The sequence below is a fragment of the Abramis brama genome (genome assembly GCF_963993115.1).
Source record: "Abramis brama genome assembly, chromosome: 18".
Taxonomy (NCBI): Eukaryota; Metazoa; Chordata; class Actinopteri; order Cypriniformes; family Leuciscidae; genus Abramis; species Abramis brama.
The window spans coordinates 20,996,973-21,018,555 of NC_139980.1; the positions used below are offsets into that span (position 1 = coordinate 20,996,973).

The 21,583-nt window shown below is 35.7% G+C and overlaps 1 protein-coding gene across 1 annotated transcript in view; it reads left to right on the forward strand.

The window, feature by feature from the left end:
- Positions 1-21,583, forward strand: part of nrxn3b (neurexin 3b) — a 436,638-nt gene that overhangs the window by 227,507 nt on the left and 187,548 nt on the right. The window lies entirely within an intron of this gene.

Genomic DNA, 21,583 nt, shown 5'->3' on the forward strand with positions numbered 1-21,583 from the left:
ACATGGATAATAACTGAGTATCAAATCAGCATATTATAATGATTTCTGAAGGAAAATGTGACACTGGATTAGACTGGAGGAATGATGCTGAAAACTCAGCTTTGCATCTCATAAATAAATTATATTTTAAAGTATGTTAAAATAGAAAACCATTTTAAATTGTAACAATATTTCACAATATTACTGTTTTTTCTGTATTTTTGATCAAATAAATGCAGGCTTGTGAGACATATGAGACTTCTTTCAAAAACATTAAACAGTAATGTTTCCAAACTTTTGGAACCGGTACTAGACAGCCCATTCACTTGGCCTAATGGAAGAGGCATTTGGTCTCCAGATTTGTGGATTTCTATAGGGATTGTGCTTGAAGGCCTGTCTTTAGGTTGGTACAGCAAAATATTTTAGGATAATTAGTTCAAAGTATAAACAAATATAGTTATGACTACTGGAGTGATGTGAAGCAGCAGATTCTTTAGACTGCCAGTTATCTGTGTAGTGCCTGGTAGAGAACGGGAACAACAACTCTGAGGTCATGATTCATCTCACGCACAAATATTATCACAAACAAGTGCTCTTTAGCTACTGTATGACACAATCAAACTGACTGTATCAGTAAGTACTATGAGAGTAAAACTGTTCAAGCCCAAGGCTTTTCTCTTTTCTCTTTGTTCTTTATTTCATTTGTATCAGGTCTTACTCTGCAGGTTTATCGCAAATTCAGCATGAAGCAGAATCATGTTTTATTAAATAAAGATTTGTTTTCCCTACGGTTAGAGGACGGCTCATAATAAGAGCAAAAGTACTCCACCAGCTATGAATAATGCCATGATGGCACAGTCCTGAAATAACATATACCTCACCTCGCACCAAATATCTATTACAGATTCCATTTAGGAAAGCTCTCAGGCCTGGCCTCTTGACTAATTTCCCTCATTAAAATCCTTGTGTTTCAGAGAATTCATGAAAGGATGTAAAATCTTGCTAGTCTTTAAATTTTACCCCCCTGCAGCTCAGAAGGGGAAATATCCCCTTTGAAGTAAGGGAAAGAGGCAGATCCCACAATTTCTATTTAATTATTTTATTTGTTATCTATCTTCATTTTGTGGTTTCCCTCGCCTTCAGCAATATTAACATGTCAGGGGGGGTTTCAACATCTGTTGCTGTTCATCCGTATTTGATCTTACAAAATTAAGTTAATGACATTTAATCATAATGAGTTGCTCAGTTCAAATGTTAATCAGAAACGTTGTTTAGCTACAGTGTGTGATTGATATCAATACTCACATCAACTTGCATGCTGCCGCGTGTGTATTAACACACACATACATGAATATATTTTTAAAAATGTGTTATATATACGCTCATATATATACATAGGGCTGGGTAAAAAATATTGATTTCTCGATTTTAATCGATTCTCATTTTTACAAACCAATATCAATTCTTAAATCCCAAGAATCGATTAGTCATCCTGTTCTCAGTTGATGAATGAATGGAACATTGTAGCGCGCATCCCATCCAATAAATCGCAATAATCTTTGTGCTTTGTTACTTTTGATATGAAACAAAAAGTTTCAGATTTCAAATTACATCCATTTTCTTACAAAATTCAAAAACATACCGTTTTGGCGCTGTGGCGTGAGATCGCTCTGGCGCAGCTCAGCTCAAGAGAAGCAGCAGCGCAGAGTGCACGTGATCTTCTCTTCCGCCTTAATAATACCAGTTACCGCGCGAGATAAACATGAATGAGCATCTGAATATGGAGGCAGATTAGTCTCAAATATAAATCACGCAAAAAACATGATTCACAAATGCGTAGACAATTTCACATGCATGAAACCTAATTCACGTACACACAAAAAAAATCCACGTGCGTGAAAAAAAAAATAAATAAAATTATATACTCATAAAATACATTTCACAAATGCAAAACACAATTCGTAGATATACAACTGTGCACAAAAACCTTTGAATGTTTAAAATGTACAAGTGTATCCTTGCATTTGAATGTGCAAATCGTCATTCACGTACGAATCGCCTTAGATATGTGTGTGTGTGTTTTTGAGACTTTCCTGGCAGCATAACACTCGTAACACAGAGCAGTCGTACTCTTTAGCCAGTCAGATTTAAGCTTATCAATCGGCCAATCAGTATCACGTGAGGGCGGGCCTACCTGCATGTTACGTCATCAGCTTTCGACCAGTTCATGGCTGAGCAGAGGTAAGTGCAGTTAATCGTTCATTTCTGTGTTTAGAAGTTAGAGATCAGTTGAAGCAATAGTTTATTAAATGCTGTTTAGTCCACATGTGAATATAAACATTTATTTTTAGTATTGATGGATTTTCATGTCCTGTCCACCACACATTCAACTGATGATAATGTATGTAATGACGTGCATATATAGGAGACATCTGTTTTGATCTGCATATATTATGTAGCTTTATTGTTTCAGATTTCCAAGACAGATGATGTATGAAGTTGCAGACAACCAGTACTGTGATCTTACCATTTCTACTGTAATTCTTTGAAAACAGTCATGTTGCAAGCCATCCATTTTGACAGTTGTTTCAACAAGTGGTTGAAAGTGATGCATTGTTACTGTATTAATTTGTCTCCTGCGGACTATATGTACACGCTTTAGGAATAAAGCCTTGCTATGCATGCATTATTAAATGTTCTTGTAAGAATTAAAAGATTCAGAAATAGTTCAATTTGATGTACACGTTTTATTAATTTGAAAGTTTCCGAATCCTTTGGGAATAATGTTCCTGTTACATATGAAGATCATGAACTGACAGTCTAAACTGTGAAGCACAATATTCAGTACAGAGAAATATACGTCTCTTCAGGAGTTGTGAGATCCAGTCAGAGTGTACTTTGCTTTTAAAGTATATAAATATAAGTGCAATACATCAAGTGAAAAGTTAAAAAATGAATTGTGTTCAGTCCGGTCATCAGTAGACCTCTCTGTTAGGACATATAAGATTTTGTCCTGATATTTAAAGTACTAAAACCCTATAGTACAAGAGGTGCAGACACAGGACGTGGGAAATTAAGTGATGGTATTTGAATAGAGTTTACTGAGTAATCTTAGTCGCATAATCTTAATTGCCTTTCTATGATAAGTACCTTTGTTTTATCAGCATAAAATCAGATTTGCCTATTTTACTAGGCAAAGTAAAATTAATGCTTCACAATATTGTCCTGTGAGACCTTAAGATGACAATAAAAAACCTTATTTAAAAACCTTGAGATTGCAATACAGCATAAGGAAATGCATGTTGAATATATTGGTAACACTCTACAATAAGGTACAATAACTAAGTTAACATTAGTTCATGTATTAAATAACCATGAGCAATACATTTGTTGCTGTGTTTGTTAATCTTTGTTAACGTTAGTTAAAAATACAGCTGTTCATTGTTAGTTTACAGTGCATTTACTAATGTTAACAAGATTTTAATGAAGTATTAGTAAATGTTAACATTAACAAAAAATAATAAAGGCTGTTCACGTGCAGTTCATTATTAGTTCATGTTAACTAATGAAACGTTTTAATAAAGTGTTACCAATTAAGACATAAATACAAAAAATAAAAAAGTATAAAAGAGAATAAAGAAACAACATGAATTAAGATGAAGGTGTGTAATCCTGAAAAATGCAGGGAAACAAGTGTTAATAATAATTTAACATCATACACAAATGGCAAAATCACTGGCTGCTCATTAAAATAGGTCTATTCACTATTTAAAGAACAGTCTCGATGGGTATTGGCCACAGATGATTGTTTTGCAATCATTAGCGTGATTGTAGCTGTGAGAGCTGTCTGTACCTTCAGCTAAAATACAACAAAACAAGCATCATTCTTCTTCATTTTTGACACGATATGGGACATCTGATTACAACAACACTTGCTTACATCAGTTAATAGTTCATAAACTATTGCTTCAACTGATCTCAAACTTCTTTAACTTCAGTTAACACAGAAATGAACGATTAACTGCACTTACCTCTGCTCAGCCATGAACTGGTCGAAAGCTGATGACGTAACATGCAGGTAGGCCCGCCCTCACGTGATACTGATTGGTCGATTGATAAGCTTAAATCTGATTGGCTAAAGAGTACGACTGCTCTGTGTTACGAGTGTTATGCTGCCAGGAAAGTCTCAAAAACACACACACACATATCTAAGGCGATTCGTACGTGAATGACGATTTGCACATTCAAATGCAAGGATACACAAGTACATTTTAAACATTCAAAGGTTTTTGTGCACAGTTGTATATCTACGAATTGTGTTTTGCATTTGTGAAATGTATTTTATGAGTATATAATTTTATTTTGCGCATGTGAATTGCTTTTTGTGAATACATTTTTTTTTTTCACGCACGTGGATTTTTTTTGTGTGTACGTGAATTAGGTTTCATGCATGTGAAATTGTCTACGCATTTGTGAATCATGTTTTTTGTGTGAATTATATTTGAGACTAATCTGCTTCCATATCTGAAAGTGTGTTAAAAGGTAGAGTACAACTTATCGAAATCCGTATCATGTCGCATGGAATCGCTCAATCAGTGTTTCAACCGTGGAAAGACGTCAGTAAAACAGCTTTTGAACAATGTCATGTAACGTCACATTTACCTCAGAAAAAAACATATCCGTGAACATAAACACGTTAATCAGCTAGAAAAATTAACTCTAGAGAGGAGCATTTTGCTAAATAAATGCACCATATTACATATTCTTATAATTGTTAATGTTCTTCAATATTTAATGCATGTTTAAATAAATCTGGCAAGTTTTTATGACAGCCACTATTTAAATGTTTATATTTCATAACTTAATTATTATAAAAATAAATAAGTGTAATTTAAGTGTTTGTATACAAATCAGGTAATTTTTACCTTCAATAATAGTAGGCTAATGAAGCCTATAGGCTACAACTGAGAGCCTTAGATTTGTTTTCATTGCGAAAATGTGGCATGTATTGTACCTGATATCCAAAATAATCAATATTGAATCGAATCAAAATCGAATCGAATTGCAAGCTTGTGAATCGAAATCGAATCGAATTGTGAAATTTGTGTCAATACCCAGCCCTAATATATATATATATATATATATATATATATATATATATATATATATATATATATATATATATATATTAGGGCTGGGAATCGATTAAAAAAAATTAACTAATTAATTGCACAATTTCTGTAATTAATTGCGTTTCCCCCAAGCTTGTAATCATCAATATTTAAAGGAATAGTTCACTTTAAAATGAAAATTCTGTCATCACTCACCCTCATGTTGTTTTAAACCTGTATGAATTTCTTTCTTCTGCTGAACACAAAGGAAGATATTTAGAAGAATGTCAGTAACCAGACAGTTTCTGGTACCATTGACTTCCATAGTATATATTTGTCCTACTATGGAAGACAATGGGACCCAGAAACTGTCTGATTACTGACATTCTTCTAAATATCTTCCTTTGTGTTCAGCAGAAGAAAGAAATTCATACAGGTTTAAAACAACATGAGGGTGAGTGATGACAGAATTTTCATTTTAAAGTGAACTATTCCTTTTAACTCAGAATCACCTAATTAAACAACACAGGGGAAAAAAGGAACAGAAAATAGCCCTATATTAAACATCAATATCAATATATATATTTTTTTCAATAATCAATCAACATAATCAATTTAACAGATTATTATTATTATTATTTTTTTTTACTAATTATCAAAATAAAATATAGTCCTACAAAGCTATTATTACCAGAGCATGTAATCAGAGCAGGTAATTTTACCATTGCTGCCCAGCATGGCTATACCAGCTCAGCAAACAGAATTTCACGTTATTTGAGTGGACTTTACTTTTCCAGTGCTCGGTACATGATTGAAGCGTTTGGGCCGTTGACGACAGAGCCGCCGACACACACACACACACACACACGTGACACACACACATACACGGAACGGAGAGCGCGCCGCTGGGCCGTTAACGACAGAGCCGCCGACACACACACATACACGGAACGGAGAGCGCGCCGCTGGGCCGTTAACGACAGAGCGCGCCGACACACACACACACACACACACACACGGAACACAGCGCGGCGCACACACGGAGCGGAAAAGACCAGCTCATGAAAGCTGCGCGAGAATGAAACGTGATCGCCGAACACGGAGGGGCGGGACGGCCTTTTCAATAGCAGCCGCAACAGGAAATCATTAAAACGAGGCAAAAAAAAGTGTGCTGCGTTAATTTTTTTTAACGCGTTAAACATTTCAAATTAATCGCAAAGATTAACGCGTTAATTCCCCCAGCCCTAATATATATATATATATATATATATATATATATATATATATATATATATATATATATATATATATACGTACATGTTTATTTATACAAAATAATTATACACAGTACACACACATATATTATGTAAACACAAACTTTTATTTTGCATGCGATAATTAGAAAAGCAACGTATTTTAATGTATTTTAACATTGAAAAAATATTACCTTTTATATTTGGTGTTGTGCTCTTGGCAGACACAAAAAAATGAAATAAAAGTCCTGTATTTAGTTGTTTCATTTTCTTTTTACCCTGCATAGTTTTCCTCAGGATTTTGAGATTGAGGGCATGATATGCAACCTGTCCATGTTGGCATAATATATAATTTGGTTAGTTTCTACCAGCTGACAGGTGAATTTATGCCAAAATACAGAAAAACTGACTAGATGCACGGCCTTCAGCAAAAGATATGTGAAGCATTTTCTCCACCTTTTTTAAAGGTTAATAAACCTATTTTCCTATCCAATGATGATTATAATTTAAATATAGCAATCAGAACAAATGGACTTCTCATTTATGAATCATTTCAACTTTTGAGTAAACGAACCCTTTAAAAAAATGTGCTCTCTTCCTCACACAAAGCTGACATAATGACCTGAGTCATATGAACCACTTTTATAGAAATGTTTTGTCCATTTTTTTGAAGCTAGACAACCCCTGTTCCCATTCACTTGGCCTAATGGATAAGGCATTTTGTCTCCATTTCTTGGGATAAACCTATTTTCCTATCCTAACATGGATGATTAAATGGTTAGTTGCATTGTATTATGTGCATCCAGCGTATTTTTTACCCTGCAGTCCATGACCCTATCAGAACAGATCTAATGGGTGTAGCAGCTGAACACCACTACTTCAGATCCCACACGGATTACCCATCGCCATGAGCTCGGGTCTGGTAGCGTGAATCAAGCTGTGACATGTCCCAGTCATCCCTTTGTAAGCAGTGGCCTTGGGAAGAGCCTGTAGGACAAAAGAAGTTTCTGCTGGTGGGCATCAGTGTTCCTGGCACAGGTCTCTCTGGGTGACTGCAAGCCTATTTTCCACATGGCTGAATTAGGTTACAATCCTGCAGAGCTCTCGCACAAATGATTGATTTCTCTAAACTCTGCAGTAGAATTGTAATTGTCATGCACGCTTTTTAGCTTGAATATTATCCTCGTGTCTGCATAACAAACTCAACCTTGTCGATCAGCATGTAGGGTGCAGAAAGAACATTATCACTGGAACGCAGACATAACTGATGTGAGCATGCAAAGACGTTTAATACAAATGCATTGAAGAAGAAAAAAGCATTTTTCATAAAAGAACTATCATGTTTGTAGGTCAGTTTCATTTCACCACTGTTCTACATTGGTTTATCATTTTATTTATTTATTTTTTTCTTTACGGTGTTCAGATCATTCAGTTATCCCATTGAGTTGGACTTGTATTTGTGTTCCATTGATTTTGCATGCAGCCGTACTGCTCCTATTATATTTAATTCCATTTCCCATGATGCCACATTGTTAACCTTGGAAAAGCTCCCAAACTTTATGTACCGCTACATACTGTCTAGTTAATTAGGGAGCTTGCGTCCCTGTAGTGTTGTGGATGCTTTTGAGCTGTGGCTCTTTATCAGTGGGAAGCAGCCTCTATCAACACATTGCCCTTGCTGTTTATGTAAGGCTATCACCGTGTGCAAGAATACATCAGCACTCCAGAGTTGAAGAGTTCATATATAGACTTGGGAATTACCTCCATTTGGTTACCGAGAATGATCCAACTGCACAATCGGCTAAATTCAACCCTCTTTGCTGACTTTTCAGTTGAAGCTATATGGGGGAAAACAGTCCAAGTATAGGGGTTGGCTTTTAGAACAGGAATGTGAAATATGCCTCATGCAGTTCAGTTGCATAAATCAGTATGAGGAGACACTAGTATAGAAATACAGAGGTTATCCTGAGCTAATAAAGCAGTAATACATGTGAATTTAATAGTTATTTTTAGAGCGAGAAAAATGTCTGAATTTATTTTATAACATTACATATATGTGTGTAATTTTCAATCTTAAAAACATTAAACATGAAAAACAAATCTGAATTTATTGTATCAATGCATGTTCCATGAAAGAACAAACTTGCTATGTTGTTGTTGTTGATCACATACATATACACACATACATAATGATTTTCAGCTCCATTTTCATGGAGAGTCCAAACACTGGAAAGGTTCAGTTTAAAAATGATTGGATGCTCGCAAAAGCTGCCTTTCCACTGCACACGACAAACGACAGCCGATGAACCGGAAGTCGTTCATTTGCTGGAGAGTCACACAGGGGCTGTGTGGGGTGCCGACCATCTGCGGATGCGGAATTTTCGGATCCGATTTGAGCTATATGGATGTGTAAAAACTTGAGAAACTACACCGTATGTGATACGCCATCCAGGTGTTATTTATTCCAATGTATTCAAATCAGATCAGTGTGATCAGTACTTTTTAATACAAGTGCTCTCTTTTGCATTCCTTTACTGGAGATGCAAAAAGAAATATTGCAAGTCAGTGTGGGAAAAACACTACCTTGATCGAGAATTACTGTTTAGTTATGTGCCTTAACCGTGCAAGATCATAATAAAAGTTCGTTATGACTGCCACTAGGGGGCGAATTCCGACAGTCGTGTACAAATGTCGTGTGCAGTGGAAAGGCGGCTTAAGGGCATGTTGGTATTGGCAGTGAAATTGCAGAGACAATAGCAAAGAGAGAAGTGTGTTTTAATGAACTCTGAAGAACCCTATTGCTAACACTTGTTCCCTTTCCCATCATTTGTTTTCATTTGACAAAGGTCCTCTGTTTGTGTTTGTGTATGCGTGTTTGCTTTCTCAGTGTGCTCTTGCTGAACCTTCGATCACTCCTGTAGAATAGAAGACAAACATTCTTTATTTCCCCAAAGTCCATTTGTTTGAGAGCAGCTCACTGCAGTGCCATGTGCTTCCCCTTCACTGCCATCATATGCATTAGACCTATGGATGGGCCATTCACCGGATCTTGTGATACTTCCATGTCTATTTGTATGGCTTCACTCATAAATTATTGAAAGAATACACAAGATCCAACATACATGTTTTTATGAATGTCTATTACATTGGAATATATCCGCGAGGATGATGGCTGTATGAAAAGGTCAGGTCGTTCCATCTCTCTAAATGAACAGCTGCCACATGGATCCTGATTCTGACTCCGAGCTGTGGAAGTACAGTGTGTCCTAGCAGAACCTTTGGACTTGTGTCAGTTCTTCTTGAGGGATGGCTCCGTTTACACTATTTGACTGTAATTTGGGATGCGTGCGTTCCTTGACTGTAATGGCGCACTCTCCCTTATTTATGTGACATAGATCTGGTGTGAGTCCTAACAAATGAGGGTGTTGACAATAATGCCATCACTGTCAGCATTATCGTCTCGACTGCCCATAATTCCTCCTGCCACAATGTGCCTCTGTGAGATCCACATGAGCGACTTTATTGACATGGCAAGAGCTTGTTCATTTCATGGACGGGAAATCTTTAATTTGACTTCCATTTCCTGTCTTGGCTATTTATCCCTTCTGTCTGTCTGGACACAGTTTGCAGCCTCCATCTCCAGATCGATAGCTGATCAGCGGTCGACCCTCTTTCCTTGCAGGTCTTTTCTAGGACTCCTACTTTGTGACCGCATCTCAAAAACATTTCCCAACCTAGAAAATAGTTCTGCATTTGGCCCACATTTTAATTCAAAGATCTCAATGGGCTCTTATTGTACAATCTGACAAGTAACATTAGTAATAGTCAGAAAAACTGCAGTGTGCACCAGGCTTTACAGAACAGTACACATTAAAGAGATAGTTCACCCAAAAATGAACATTTTGTCATCAATTACTCACCCATATGTCATTCCAATCCCGTTCATTTTAACAAATACCACAAATGAAGGCATTTTTTTAATGAAACCTGAGAGATTTGAAAGTCCATTACACCTAAACATTCATAAACGCATTGTAAAAGTAATCTATATATATATATAGCAGCCTAATCCAAGTCTTCTGAAGAAATTTATTCAGGATTTTCATATATAAACATTAGGGGTGTTACGGTACATGTATTAGTCCCAAACCGCCATGGTTCGGTGCATGCAATCAGACGTCGAATACAGTCAGTCATGGGTGATCCAATCCAGAATGGGGTGTGCGGTAATACAACGCTGTTTGCTAACCGCCACAACAGGAAAAAGAGCAGAAGAAGAACGACTTGAGCGCTTGAAAACAAAATCCATTAGATAGTGTGCACACGTTGAATGCATCTTTCTGCGCTCATGGACAAAGGAGGATACTTTGAAAGGCTTGTGCACTCAACTGTGCGCGAAACGGAGCGGAACACAGAAAATGAAGTATAGGAAGGTAGGGCTTACGTTTGAATGTTTAAATATAGTTTAAGTGGAGCAAACTGTAACACTCCTAATGCTCAAGTTTTAAAATAAATAAATAGCCAAAGCTATAACACTTCTGCTTTCTTTGTAACAAAACAGACTGTTGAAAAACAAAACAAAACTAAATTAACAAACATTTGTTTTTATATATATTTGGTTGGGATGACACTGAGTATATTTGATTATAGAATATCGAATAGGTTGTGCGATTATTGTCCAAAAAAATGTTTTCGGTGCTGATGCGGTGGTATCGTGTTGATGAAACATTGATTAAAATTAACATACAATTAATACAAAACGAAATTAATTTTAAAGAAAGGCTTTGTGCTTTCTGTTTGAGGTCTCTATGAAAGTTTTAAAGCAGTCTTTTAGTGCCGCTTTCAGAGCAGTCACGTCCGTAACCGGGAACTGACACGTCCGTAACATTGTTTTTTCCTCATAAATGTGAACAATAAAATAAATATATTATGTTCTGTGGAGAGCCAACCCTTCTTCATCCGGTGGGTAGTATTACTTTTGGTTTGCGCAGTGTAATTCACAGAATTACTAAAAAAATATTTTGCCACCTAAAAGATAAAGATTTTTTGTGTCACGTCCGTAACGCATGTGTATTTCCCTCATATTATAAAATGCATGTGTAGACTTATATTTTTCTAATGCCTGGACTCCTTTATTAAGGGATTATGATATATAAACAGAAGTTTCAATATATTGGTATTAAATGCATTTTCTGAGAATTTATATTTCAAGTTTTGACTGCAAATGTCTCGTCCATAATGCTGGAATTGGCCAATTTTAAATAATTTATCCTCAACTAGTTTTGTGGTGTAGGCCTACGTATTTTATTATGTTAACTTCAAATAATACTAATAGTAATTTGAAGATGTGGTAGCATTAGATCTGGACGGGAAGGATAACTCTGGGAGTTGGAAGGGGTGTGTCGCGATTCTGCCTTCTCACGCCGCGACACAGGTTTGTGGCTCTGAGTATCGCGATTTCGGTTTTATATTGCGTATCTTTACAGCCCTAATTGTGAATGTGTTCCTTTGTTTAGGGTCCAATTCTCACTATTACTGTAACTAGTTGCTTATTAGCATGCATATTACTAGTATGTTGGCTGTTTATTAGACTGATATTAGTGCCTTATTCTTCATGAATATTTTCTACATGACTTAATCCAACCCAATACCTAAACTTAACAACTACCTTACTATCTATTAATAAGCAGTAATTAGGGGTTTATCGAGGCAAAAGTCATAGTTAATAGTTCTAAAGTTTGACCATTATTTCTTATTGTTCCGGAATCGTACTAAACCATGACTCAAAAACCAAGGTATGTACCGAACCGTAACATCTGTGTACCGTTACACCCCTAATCAGGGATGTGATTTTTCCGGATTAATCCGGAATTCCGGATTTTCCGCCCTGAAAATGTGACCTACGTGAATCATGCAGATCTGTAAAAAAAAAATCTCACAGCCGTCACCATGGTAACCCGGGACGGAACCACAATCGCCGTCCCCGCGCAACAGGGCCACACCGGGCGGTTTTTTCACGTCAGTTTGGGTGACAAATTCATCTGAAGCCTATTTCATAGCTTAATGTGAGGGACAGAAGTCTATTTACATCAATAAAGTATACGGAAACTCGTTTTCCCTCCTCTGCGGCTGTCATTCTCCATTCAGTATTCAAACAGCGCGCGCGCGCCTCTTCCGGTTACAGCAGGATGCACGGTAAAACTCTCCAATATGATATCCACATTATAATGCTTGATCTGTAGAGAAAAGGCTGTGGATTTGCATACAATGACTTTATTTTGTTGGAGTTTGTTGCTGTTTTTAAACGACTCGCTACCGTGTGCCTGTTAGGTCACACACATCACAATGACTATGAATCGGCATCAAACGCACAATAACTGGAATTTAAAACTGTGAAGAAACAAATGATCAATAAACTGCTGGACAGATATACACTAGGATTTGTGCGATCTACATTTCTTCGCTTTGTGCCGTGAACTTTTAAATGCGCACTTGTGCAGCGCTGAACACTGTGACTCCATGTTGCTTTGAGCACATCATTCTGCGCCCGCGATGCGCATACGCGCTTTGTGCGCTCTGTTTTAAAGCGTTTCATATTATCATGGTTTCGCGCACTGAAAGATTATTAAAAGCCTATATTTTTGTATACCTAGCCTGCACAATACATTTAAAATAAGCATAATTTAATTGTATGTTATTTCTGTGTAGTAGTGTAGGCTATATAAAGAGAGAGGTGGTGATGGAGCAGTGGACAAGACACTTGCTTTTGATTCCCACTGTTACACATCCACCAAATAAGTTGTTATGTGTCATACTATGATTTTCCTGCTTTTTTGTCCTTAGCCAATCACATGCCTGCTAATACATAAACCTTATACAGAGGAAGTAAACAGCAATAAAATAGCAACACCTGATCAGCCCCCAGCTGTGAGGCAATTCTACTGGAATCAAGAACATCACATGCCATTTTTAGTTATTCTGTGCCCTGCTTTTATAGCACTTGTAAAGCCCCTTTGTGTCATGTGGCTTATTTTGCTGCTTATATCAATCTACCAGACACTGTAGTTTGTAACAATGATGAAATTTGGTCTGATACCAGTATTACCAATCTCTGCTGCTTTGTGTAGGAAAAAATAGTAAAAGTCACTTATACTTTTACATGCTATAAGTGCATTTAGATGTCATGTAATGGATAATATACAGTCAGTTATACATATATAACTGTATATACAGTGATATGCATAAGTTTAGACACCCATGCTAAAGTTGACTAAAAAGAGGAATAAAAAATCATCTTTTGGAAATTGAACTTAATGCCTTAATTAAAAAAATTAGGAAAAATCCAACCTTTAAGGACACCAATTTTCTTTGTGAATGAATAATGTATCGTAAATAAATAAATGTTCTTCCTTAAAATACAGGGTGCATAAGTCTGGACACCCCTATGTTAAATTCCCATAGAGGCAGGCAGATTTTTATTTTATTTTACCCCACATCATCACATAGCCTTCACCATACCTAGATATTGGCATGGAGTACTTTCCATAAGATCATCTCTCAATGCAAATCAAACCAGCTATTAGGCTAACTGAAATAAAGCCATGCCAATCTCTAGGTATGGTGAAGGCTATGTGATGATGTGGGGCTATTTTAATTCCAAAGGCCAAGGGAACTTTATCAGGATGCATAGTATCCTGGATCCATGAAGTAACTGGCCTTTAAAAATAAAAATCTACAAAGAACATTTAAATATTTACGATACATTATTCATTCACAAAGAAAGTTGGTGTCCTTAAAGGTTGGATTTTTCCAAAAAATTTTTAATTAAGGCATTAAGTTCAATTTTGATTTTTTATTCCTCTTTTTAGTCAACTTTAGCATGGGTGTCTAAACTTATGCATAGCACTGTATACAGTAAAAAAAATATATATATAAAAAAAAAAAAAATATATATATATATATATATATATATATATATATATATAATGTGATAATGTTTGTGATAATGGCCATGTGCACACTGCAGCTAAATCCGGTTATCAGTTCACCTTTTAGTGCTTAATCATGTCATTTACGGGAGTGACAACCGTATTCTACAACTAAATTAACTCCTGAAATAGGCATGTAGTGACAACAGCATTTACAGAAATTCTACACAGTGTGTACGGAACCGGACTGAACATCTAGTTGTAAATGAGGTATTTAAATGTGTGTATGTGTGATGCAAAAAATTACAGGGAATGAGGTACATCTTGACTAATTAGTGTTGCCAGATCTCCCTAGAAAAAAAAAAAAAAAAAACAGCAAATAAGGACAAGCCCATAATAAACTTAAATCCAAACGCTTTATCTCGGAAAAAGCACCTGTCTACTTTATTATCTCCATAAACTTGATCACTTTATGAGCCAAGCCCAAGCAACAAGCTAAAAGACACTTGCTTATAATAAGTGGACATGGCAACAATGCAATAGTGCGCTCTTTGAAGCAGCCTTCCAAACATAAACAAACACAACGTCTCTGTCAACGGTGGTTGAGTTAAAATCGCAGAATATAGCTAGTCTTTGGTTGCTGAAATATTACTTTGGTCCGGATGCCAAATGCACGAGATGCCAGATCACGCATCATCTCAATTTCAAGGTTGAGTTCTGTTCCGTACACACAAAATGGCTCAAGGATTTGCTCCCATATTTTTAAATGCGGTTGCCACTCCTGAAACTTTAAAGTGTGTACGTGGCCAATGAGCAGCTGCTTATTTTGTTTATTGCATACCCACTTACCAAATAAATAAGTAAAGTGAGTTATTTTATGAGACAAGAAAGAGTAATATGACATTGCACTAGCAGAGTGTATGATATTGCTTGTCAGGGACTGTTGTCATAGTTTAGCTGTCATAAAAATATATTTGACCACATAATACAGCGTCCAATCAAAATAAAGTATTCTGGAGCACTGCGTAATAAAACATTATAGCATGTTTTATTTTTTTAATTGTGCTATAGAAACAGTTATACAGAAGGTAAACATAAAGTATTAAATATAAATTATTATAATGCACAAACTATTACAACCTGACCTGAAAAGTATATTACACCTTTAAAGGTAATAATACTGTGTGAATTTGTTTTAAATGATGAACTTAAACTCATTTTTCAACATGAATGTGTATAGCTCTTGTTCTGCTATAACTCTAACAAGTGTTTTTAATGAGAAAGTGCTCTTCAAGTGTGTCCTATGGATAGTTCTCTTTAATAGGTTAATGATTGGAGATATAGGTGTTGGAGACTTGGAGATACACTTGGAGAAAGATAGATTTTAACATTGACAGTTTTTTGTGACCTCCTGAGTTTTCCTCACAGGCGTTTGGTGTTATGAAATGGATTTCAGTCGTAAACCCTCTGATCTTTTTTTAAGCATCAGCAGAAAACATTATTATTGTCAGAATTGCCTCATGCTGTTCAGGATGATGGCCGTTATGTCAGTGAGCAGCAGTCATGTCAGGCTGAATTTTGATTCTCTGCAGGCCTCGAGACCCCTGGCCTTTATCTGGGCGTGCGGGTGGGCGGAGAGTGACCTCGCTCAATACGCTATTGATTTCCTCGTTTAGGTTCATAGCTGGAGTTTAACAATGGAGCAGAATGGCTCAAGGCTTCATCTTAATACACAGCCAAAAGACAGAAAAGGATATGGAAGTTTGAATGCTGTCAGGGCTTGTGGAGTGGTTATAGTCTGCCATAAGCCCTTGTTTGCAGCACAAATGGTGTGTTTGATGTCAGGGGACATCAGTCAAAAGACTTTCAGAAGTTTGAACAAGAGCTGTCAGTGAATGTTAAGCATACTGTTCTACAGACACACAAAAATCTTTATTTATTGGAAATACATTACATTGTTAAAAGTTGGTGTCACATACCAGAATGGAGTCATGAAAAAGAAATGGCTAGAAAAAGAGCTAATTGGTTAACATTATCCAATAATCTTTGCAGCCTACTTAGCCGAAAAAGAAAGTCATTTCAGAGGAAGATGGCACAATGGCTCAGTATTTCAGCATGTGTGCTGAATGCTACATCACCAGCAGTTTCAGAGTGAAGCCAGTGGGTTGACATGTGAATTGCCTTATTAGATGTGTCATACTGCTTTCCATACCATCAACACATGTATGATGTATATGAAGGTATAATACAGTTCATGTGAAACCTGATCATCATATGCTTGATGGAGATTAATCAGGATCATGTCACTGATGTGTTCTGTTTGTTTTATGTATGGTGTAGGTGGTATTTTGGTTCAAGCTTACGTCTGGTGACTAAAAAGTTGCTTATTTGTGTCCTTTGGCAGTGATTTTCAATCAGGAGTTAATATTCCCTGGGCTGTACTTAAGGCAGCAGTATTATTGACTGCTAGTGGTTGAAATGGGTTGTCCAAATTCAAAATATTGGAGAGGGTTGTTTCTCCCGCCCCCTCCTCCTCAGATTCGACGCTCACGCGTGTTGCCAGATTAAGGGCACGCAACAGGAGCGATCACAATTGACACTGTAATCAATGAGTTCATTTGTCCGCGTTTTAATGCCGCTCCAAATTGCGTCAAGAGGATTACATTTTAGTTTGGAGCATTTGACTGCAAACCATTTATTTTTCATTAAATTTCACCTGCATGCAAGTAAAAATTGGATTTGGTGGGTAAATGCAATTAATAAAAATAATTCAAGCACAATGCACATTGATATACTGTATGTATATATCATTTCTGTGAGATGATTCATACCACCTAGCACAATAGAACTTAGGCAGTGAAATGTGAGTGGCTCCAGGCATCATTCCAGCGCAGAGCAGAGATTTGAAGCGATTGTGCCACCATCCACAGGCTGTAGAGCGACTGTGAATGCACAGCTGTCCTCATTCAGGGCCATTACATCACAAACAGCTCTCTGGAAAATAACCAGCCCCACAAGGGCCATAGTGGGGTCTCAAATGGGTTCGCATTTATTTTGCCTATTGTGTAAATGTAGCACATACGTGTCTCCACTGGACCGGTAATGACTCCATAGTCATGGAGGGAGAGCTTTAAACAGGCAAGAGCTGTGAACAACAGTCAGCCAATGTGGAGAATGGAGGAACTGTGCTTCAGTACGCCTGCAGCGCTAACACTGCATCATAGCTGTTGCACATCCCACTACACACCCATTAGCCATTCTCTCTGTAGATCACGACATGTGACCTTTTTATTAACTGATTGCGTAATTGTTGAGGAGTGATTTCTTGAGGAGTGAGAAACTTTCTGAAAGACGTCTAAATAATGAACTGAAACTCAGCGAATACTTATCACACAAACATAAAATGTATGTCTAAAGAAAGCTTGAAATGTCTACTTTTAAATAAAACAATTCACATTTAAAACAAATGTTCTCCTGCAATGTAATCTGTATGAAACTAAAGAGATGTACAGTTTCTCCTGGCTCAGCCTGGCACGCGCAGATCGCTCTATTCATAAGATAATGTGTTGAGGTGATCTATGCAAAATGATAAACGCCCCCAACAATCCGTTAAAAATAATTAAGTTTAATCATAAGTTTCATTCACTTTTCTGCGCCTTTGGAAGATGGCATGCTACACAGGTAAGGAAGCTCTTCATCTCGTCCTGGATATTGACGAAGAGATCGCATTTTCCTCAGAAGAAGAGTGGGACTCTGACAACAAACGTTTGCATTTTAAATAGCGACTTGATCCAGCCGTGGATACAATTTCGGATATTTTTTATATTCGTTGGATTATTTCCAGACTTCTATTTGGATATATTTTTAAAATGCTATTTATTTTTGTGATGTAAATCATTACTCTAGTCTTCAGTTTCATACGATCCTTCAGAAATCATTTTGCTCATTTGATGCTTAAGAAACATTTATTATTATGAATGTTGAAAACAGTTGTGTAAAAAAAAAATAATCAGGATTTTTTGATGAATATAAAGTTTAAAAGAACAGCATTTATCTGAAAGAGAAATCTATTGTAACGTTATTCACTACCATTCAAAAGTTTGGGCTCAGTAATAGTTTAGTTGTTTGTTGTTGTTGTTTTATTTTAAAAATACCAGTTGAAATTAATACTTTTATTCAATGAGGATTCCTTATATTGATCAAAAGTGAGAGTAAAGAAGACATTTATAATGTTACAAAATCTTTCTATTTCAGATAAATGTTGTTCTTTTAAAAAAAAATCCAACATTGTTTTTCAGCAATGTTGGATTTTTTTAAAAGAACAACATTGATAATAATCAGAAATGTTTCTTGAGCAGCAAATCATATTAGAATAATTTCTGAAGGATCATGTGACACTGTAGACGTGAGTAATGATGCTGAAAATTCATCTTTGATCACAGGAATAAATTGCATTTTAAAATATACAGTGCAATGCATAAGTTAATACACCCATGCTAAAGTTGACTAAAAAGAGGAATAAAAAATCATATTTTGGAAATTGAACTTAATGCCTTAATTTAAAAAATTAGGAAAAATCCAACCTTTTAGGACACCAATTTTCTTTGTGAATGAATAATGTATCGTAAATAAATAAATGTTCTTCCTTAAAATACATGGTGCATAAGTGAGTACACCCCTATGTTAAATTCCCATAGAGGCAGGCAGATTTTTATTTTTAAGTATTTTTTTTAAATTAATTTTTAGGATACTATGCATCCTGATAAAGTTCCCTTGGCCTTTGGAATTAAAATAGCCCCACATCATCACATAGCCTTCACCATACCTAGAGATTGGCATGGGGTACTTTCCATAAGATCATCTCTCAATGCAAATCAAACTAGCTTTTAGGCTAACTGAAATAAAACCATGCCAATCTCTAGGTATGGTGAATGCTATGTGATGATGTGGGGCTATTTTAATTCCAAAGGCCAAGGGAACTATTTTGCATAGTATCCTAAAAAATAATTTTAAAAAAATACTTAAAAATAAAAATCTGCCTGCCTCTATGGGAATTTAACATAGGGGTGTACACACTTATGCACCATGTATTTTAAGGAAGAACATTTATTTATTTACGATACATTATTCATTCACAAAGAAAATTGGTGTCCTAAAAGGTTGGATTTTTCCTAATTTTTTAAATTAAGGCATTAAGTTCAATTTCCAAAATATGATTTTTTATTCCTCTTTTTAGTCAACTTTAGCATGGGTGTATTAACTTATGCATTGCACTGTATTTAAATAGAAAACATTTATTTTCAATTGTAAAAATATTTCACAATATCACAGTTTTTGCTGTATTTTGGATCAAATAAATAAAAAAAATAAAAAAAAACGTACAGACCTAAAACGTTTTTAAGTAAAGTCTTTGTGTAAAGAAAATGTATAGTCAGATTACTTATTTTAACTTAAACTTGATTTTGTGAATAAGCCAAAACAATCCATTCAGTCACATTCTTCTCACATTCATTCTCTATACTGTAGTTACCTCTGTCACATTCCTCATTGATATTTCCAGGGGAGTATCTTTTGTCTCTTCAGGTGTGAATCACAGCATTATTCATGATGGTTCATGCCCTCCCTGCATACAGCCATTCTGACAATTAGTGTCTTACAAAAGTTAAATGACTATATTGTTTTGTATGAAGGAGTGATCAGGATGGTTTTCACATTGTTTTGAAGAAAAAACTCTAGAAATAAAGATCCAGTTTTGAAAAGCCTTGTGAAGAAATGTTTACTATGTGTTATGGCCTTATTTCAGTGACTTAAAATGTTTAGTTTTTTTGCAGCTTACCTTATCGCATTATGTATTTGTAGGAGTTTCCCTTTCAGACACAAAATTTATGGGAGGAGAGTATTTAAATGAATGATGCAAGGTGATTTACTAAGGTTTGCGCTCGTCAATTCAATGGTATTTGCGCCATTATTTACTGCCCAAAAAAAGCATGTCTTAATCCTTAATTTGCGCTGCTCTTGGTAGATTGTGTTGGTCATTACGGAAATGATCCAGCTTCGTCTGTGTACTTAATTTTCACTTCTTCAGTAGATCACGCACAGTTCCACTCCCATCGGTGCTTTTTTGGAATCGCACTCTCGGGCTAATTTGTCATGTTTAGCAAATCTAACTTTTTAAAGATAATAAATCTTCAATTCTATTCATTTTTCTTACTCCATTTTGTTCTTATTTTAAGTATAAATCTAACAATTTAAATTTAAGTTTATGCTTACACTGTAAAAAAAATTGCTGTAGTTTTGCAGCTGTTTGCCAGTAACTTACTGTAGATTTAAATTGATGTTATTTACTGGCAACAGTTTGTTCAAAGTTAAATGAACATTAAACAAGTCTTTGTCTTTACAGAATAAAACTATAAAATAACAATCTAATGCAAAGCATTCTGGGAACCAGAAATCTTCATCAACCTTTTTCTGATTTTTTCCTTCAGATTTTGGTTCCCAGAATGCTTTGCATGAGGCTGTTATTTTAGTTTTATTCTGTAAAGATAAAGACTTGTTAATGTTTAATGTTCATTTAACTTTGACCAAACTGTTGCCAGTAAATAACATCAATTTAAATCTACAGTAAGTTACTGGCAAGCAGCTGCCAGTAATACTGTAATTTCTACAGATTTTTTTTACAGTGTAGAACAAAACTTATTTGCACATTCATAATATGTTCTCTTCATATTTTATTGTTTTAATTTTGCTTCTTAAAATTGTTATCTTGCTTTAAGAATATTTAGATGTTTTGGAAAACAAGACAAAATACTGTTGTTTTTTTTGTTTTTTTGTTTTTTATGCAGCGTACACTTATTTTTGTTGAAAAGCTTTAGTAGAAGATTACAGGTCCCACGCTTCAAATCAGGATTAAGCTAGTATATAATTAATAAGCAAATGCATGTTAAAATGAAAGCACACGGTTCGTGTTCATCAAAATGGTTATTGCTGTATTTACATTTGAAGTTGCCGCTGAATGTCCCCTCTGGTTTTAATATAGAACTATTTACATAATATATAAAATCCAAAAATGCTTTTATATTCCAAAGAAGGATGTAATTATCTGAATTTCAATCAGACATCTTGACGTGAATAAGAACCAAAGCATGTCCAAATCAAATCAAGCTCGAAATAGAGCCTTTTATGAACACCCACATTAATTCAGTCAAACCCCAATCAGCACATGAGACAGACGTCCATACTGCAGGAAACCCCCTGCTAGGTTTTGTCTCTCATAATCTCACCCTCCATGTCCAGAGGTTTCCATTCCCAACAG